The 5,483-nt window shown below is 47.7% G+C and overlaps 1 long non-coding RNA gene across 1 annotated transcript; it reads right to left on the reverse strand.

Moving 5' to 3' along the window:
* Positions 1–443: 443 nt before the first annotated feature.
* LOC117871554 lies at positions 444–4,914 on the reverse strand. The gene is made up of 3 exons (XR_004644275.1): positions 4,230–4,914; positions 1,393–1,642; positions 444–1,082 (listed from the first exon to the last, which is right to left on the reverse strand). It is a non-coding gene; the product is annotated as an uncharacterized LOC117871554 (long non-coding RNA).
* Positions 4,915–5,483: the final 569 nt, after the last annotated feature.

Genomic DNA, 5,483 nt, shown 5'->3' on the forward strand with positions numbered 1-5,483 from the left:
GGGAGGTCCTATAATACTTTGATGCAGAAAAAAGGGAATGCAGGGAGTAGAGAGAAATTGAAAGGTGGGACAGAAAAGAAAATCAGGACTTTGTTAAGGATGGCATTGAGCAAATGATAAAAGTAATGGAGCAGCAGAGATGCTCAAGCCCCTCATAACGCTGCAGTCAGAACATATGTGTGCCTGCCCTCCCCTGCAGCAAATTCAGAACTGTTTTCAAGCCCCGACCCCCTCCATCCATGCATTCCCTAATGCTTTCCAGAAATTCTCAGTTTCCCATTCACTCCATCCTCTCGCACAGCTTTCAGAATGATAGCTGGACCTCTGCCCAGCTCTGACGGTCTGCCCCTCCCTGCTCCCTTCTTGTCCCACCAGGCGTTTGTATGTGTGCTGATTGCTTGTTTAATAAAAAAAAAATTAAAAAAAAAAAAAAAAAAAGAATCTGAAAGATAATTGATTTTTATTTATGCCCTACAAATTGAGATAGCAGGCAGCAGCAAGACATACACAGGCAGTTTAATCTTTTGCTTACTGAAATCCTAGACCATGAATCATCACAACTGCTTCCTAGGAAAGTTCGATTTAATGAAGCATTGTAGTTTGCAGCATAGAAATATACATTTTTGGTTCTCATTCTCAAAGTGTTGCCTCAAGGCTTCCCTGATTTGAATGGTCCCCCATTGTGCCCCTCTAATAGCCCTGGTATCAGGCTGCTCAAAATCAGCTGCCAGGCACTGTGCCTCAGCAGTCCACCCCTGAACAAACCTTTCCCCATTACCTTCACAAATACTATGCAACATACAACAGGCAGCTGTGACCATGGGAATATTCTCCTCATTGAGGTCTAGCCTGCCATAAAGGCATTGCCATTGTGCCAAACGCACATTCCACCGTCATCCTGCATCTACTGAGCCTATTGCTGAAGCGCTTCTTACTGCTATCCAGGTTTCCTGTGTATGGCTTCATAAGCCATGGGAGTACGCTGGGTCTCCCAGGATCATATGGGATCAACATCCTACATCGGAATCTTTTGGTCTGGAAAGAAAGTCCCCGTCTTCAGCTTTCTGGACAGGCCGGTGTTCCTGAAAATACATGCATCATGCACCTTCCTGGACCAACCAGCGTTTATATCAGTGCAACACCATGGAGAAGTACCCCTTTCTATTGATGTATTCCATCGCTAGGTGGTCTGGTGCCAAAATCGGGATACATGTGCCCTCTTTCGCCCCTCCGCAGTTAGGGAAACCCATTTGCACAAAGCCATACACTATTTCCCACACGTTGCCAAGAGTCATAGTCCTTCGCAGCAGGATGCGATTAGTGACCCTGTACACTTGCATTAACGCGGCCCCAACAGTCGACTTCCCCACTCCAAAATGATTACTGACTGACCAGTAGCGAGTCGCTGGCTTCCACACTGCAATCGCCAGGCACTTCTCCACCAAGAGGGCAGCTCTTGTTTTGATGTACTTGCATGGGAGTGCTGGGGCGAGCGCCACACACAGTTCCAATAAGGTGTCTTTCCTCATCTGAAAATTCTACAGCCACTGCTCGTCAGCCCAGACCTGCATAACGATGTGATCCCACCACTCACTGCTTGTTTTTTGAGCCCAAAAGCAACAGTCCACTGTGTGCAGCTGACCTGTGAATGCCAAAAGTAATCGTATGTTAATCCAATGTCACTCAGCAGGTCAGGCAAGTCTGAATCCTGTTGTTAGGAACTTTATGATTAACTGCACTGCCATCTGTGATATGTTAATGACAGAAGAGCATTGGAGAGCAGTGTGGGATCTATTCTTTCACATACAGATGGTGGATGGACGAACAAGGACCATTGAAAAATGCCACAAACCGAAGCCAGAAGACCATGGAATGCTGGGACAAAAACCAATGCATCATGGGACGTTGAGCCTGCACCCATGATGCGCTCTGATCTATTCCGCCAACCGAGAATTCATAGCGGCATAAGGTGGCTGTAGCACTGTGGAATAGGTACCCACAGTGCATTGCTCTCACTGTCACTGCTTGAGCACCAAGTGTGGATGCGCTCTGCTGACAGAGGAAGCGCAGTGTGAACATGCAATAGCGATCTACTTATAGCGCTTTTTGGTTGCCGACATAAATTTTGTCGACAAAACTGTAGCATAGATATAGCCTGAAACAAGACCACCACATTAAACAGAAGCTAAAACAACTGACATTCCATTGTTTTCAGTCTGTATCTCAGGTTTATCATCTGAAGAAGACCAAATACCGATTAAGACTCGCCTTTTGTTAATGAACAGATCCCATGCAGGATGGTACTTATTGCCAGAAAATGTGAAGTTTAGAAGTGAACTAAAGCTAATGTCTTCATCAAACCTATTAAACGGTTCCCTCTGTCCGCCCCATTCTCCAGAGCTTTAGTCAGCTTTGATCAATATTATGTTTATTTACATTGTTTTTATCTGTTCTTCTACGGGAGGACTGAGAAAGCATTACATCAGCCTGAGCCAGAACCACACTGATGAAAAGCCATTGCAATGTTTCCTTACCTATCTACCTTTATACTATCTTTCTACTGGGTACTAGCAAAGAGACCTATTTACTGATTCACTCCCAGTCACAGGATCAATTGCTGGCAGTCCTAAATAGTGCCCATTGCAACTACACAGGGCCGGTGCTACCATTAGGGCAAACTAGGCAGTTGCCTAGGGTGCCAAGATTTGGGGGCGCCAAAAAGGGTGCCCCCAATTTTTTTTTTACAGCGTTCCTGGGCTGGGCTGCTGGCAGCGTGCTGACACGTGCGGCTCAGACTCCCTCTCCCAGCGCAGCGGCCGCTCCGCTTCTCCCGCCTCCCAGGCTTGCGGCGCCAATCAGCTGTTTGGCGCCACAAGCCTGGGAGGGGAGGAAAATTACAGCGGGGGCAGTGTGCTCGGGGAGGAGGCGGAGCAGAGGTGAGCTGGGGTGGGGAGCTGCTGCACGGCTCCCCGGGGATAGGAGCTGCCACGGGGGGGGGCGGGGGGGGCGGCTCAGGACAAGGGGGGGCGGGAAGCTGCCACAGGGCTGGGGGGAGGGCACAAGGTGGAAGTTTCGCCTAGGGCGCGAAACTTCCTTGCACTGGCCCTGAAACTACGGCAGCCACTGCTGAAAAGTTCTAATGGGTTGGTGCCTTTCCACTTTTGAACCGGAATAAAAGCATTCTTTTAATAATAAAAAACAAACCAAAAAACTAAGTCTCCCCTCGCAGCCCCCACATAAAATAACTATTACTGACCATTTAGCAAGGTCTCATTCAGATGGAGTTGCTTTTTTTTGCACCTCTTCTTTCCGACAGTGGTATATTGAGCCAAGTTCTTCGTAATATTATTATTTTGCCAATTAATCTAATTAGGTGCTTTATGTAATTCTGCAGAGTAGAGTGAGCTACTCATGATTGTCATCATTAGATTAAAGAGCTGACAATTGATGGAGATAATTTTGTCTTAACAGGCTGTAACCTTTCCCAGTGCAACCCCCAGGGGAGCTCTCCAATTAAATCAATAATGCTTCTAGGGTGAACGAAGAAATTTGCTTTTTAAAAATCACGTAAACACATCTTCAGCAGCTTTGTGGAGGGTTTCCAGCCTGCCTGTGTCTCATTGCTTTGTTGGGAAGGAAAAAAGCAGTGACTGGTTATTAATGCCCACTGTGCCTAGCTTTGATAAGCTGGAATTTCGCCAGTGATTGGTATTCTTAGCTGGATACACTAAAGTTTGGGAGGTGGCTTTCGGAAGGCATCAAGTGAGGTCCCCTGAGCCATCACTACAATAACAGCACTTGGATCAGACAAATGACAGGTCAACAAGTACTTGGAGTAGCTCCGGGGGAGGTCGGGGAGGTTTATTTTTAAAAAAATGCTGCTACAAACATTTTTAGGCTCAGGACACTGGAGGGCTGACAATAGGGCGATAAATGTAAGTTAGGGAGAGGCTGTGAAAGCCTGCCATTGAAAGTCTTAGGAGTAGACATGTCCTAAATAGCAAAGCCTTAGCGCTGGGGTGTGTGTGTTATTTTTGTTATTAACAGTGGCCATTAAAAATCTTTGTTTTTCTTGCAGGTGTATAAGCACCTAGGGGCTGGTCCTAAGCCCACTGAAGGCCAGGAGAGTCTTTCTGGTGACTTCTCTGGGCTTTGGACAGGCCCCTAGTGCAGGTTGCTGCAGCAGTTGGGGGTGGGATTTTCACAGGCACAATTGGGAGTTAACCTACCATTTGCTTTCAAGGGGAGCTGAGTGCCTAGCTGTCTTTTAAGGCTTTGAAGGTGTCCTCTCTAGTCCTTAGCGTTGCTCTATTCCTTTGTCTTCTTAATGGAACAGTGAAATTTCAGTCACAAGCAGGCCCTTGCACTGTATGTGACTTGTGGGCTCAAAGCACCAGTTCAAATCTCACCCTGCAGCCAGAAAAAGAAAATGTAACTATCAAATGAAAAAAAAAAAAAACAGTTTTAACGCAGAATTGCTGATTTCCTTATAAAGTGGGTCAGTCAGTCTTTGGGACAGAGGATGGAAACCAAAGCGTGTACGTGGGAGCATCTTCTACTTGCTGGCTAAAGAGACATAGCAATAGCGAAGGCCAAACCTCAAAATCTGTGGAAGTTTGAATTGAAAAAAATCATCCAAAATATAGTTTCTTGTGCAAGTCAGTCAGAATCTTTTGCAGCTCATGAGGCCAGGCTCTTGCAGATTCCTGCTTCTCCTTGGGCCAGAAATACCCTGGGTATGTTCTTTGTCATTGTTGTATCGTTCCTGCTTCCGGTCCAGAACCTGGAATGCCAAGCAGGATTGACAAAGGGAATTCAGAGAATGTTCCATTTGAGTACCGTGCAAATTTTCACACAAAGGTAGGGATGCTTCTTAATTTATCTGAAGTAGTTTGTCCATCTCTAATTAGCATTGTTCATTAAAAGCAACAATGTAAAATATAGTGCCTTTCATCACAAAGGATTGCAAACTGCTTCAACAGCAGGGCCGGCTCTAGGCACCAGCAAAACAAGCTGGTGCTTGGGGTGGCACATTTTTAGGGGCGGCATGGCCGGCGCCAGAATGCCGCCCCTAAAAATGTGCCCCGGCCACCCTAGCTCACCTCTGCTGCTGCTGCCACGGTGCGCGAAACAGGTGATTCGTGCGCCGCTACTCGCCCTCCCTCCCAGGCTCTCAAACCTGGGAGGGAGGGGGAGACTCCGAGTGGCTGCGGCGCGGCGCCTCTTCTCCCCCTCCCTCCCTCCCTCCCACCTAGGCTTGAGAGCCTGGGGGGAGGAGGCAGGGCTGGGGATTTGGGGAAGGGGCGGAGTTGAGGCGGGGCCGGGGTAATTAAATAAGCGGGGGGTGGGGTGGCCAAAATTGTTTTTGCTTTGGGCGGCAAAAATCCTAGAGCCGGCCCTGTTCAACAGTTACATAGAGCCAGCACTACCGCCAGGCTGCTACCTCTGGGGTGGAGGGCAGCAGCCAACCTAATCATTGAACA

Source organism: Trachemys scripta, chromosome 2 (genome assembly GCF_013100865.1).
Source record: "Trachemys scripta elegans isolate TJP31775 chromosome 2, CAS_Tse_1.0, whole genome shotgun sequence".
Lineage (NCBI taxonomy): Eukaryota > Metazoa > Chordata > Testudines > Emydidae > Trachemys > Trachemys scripta.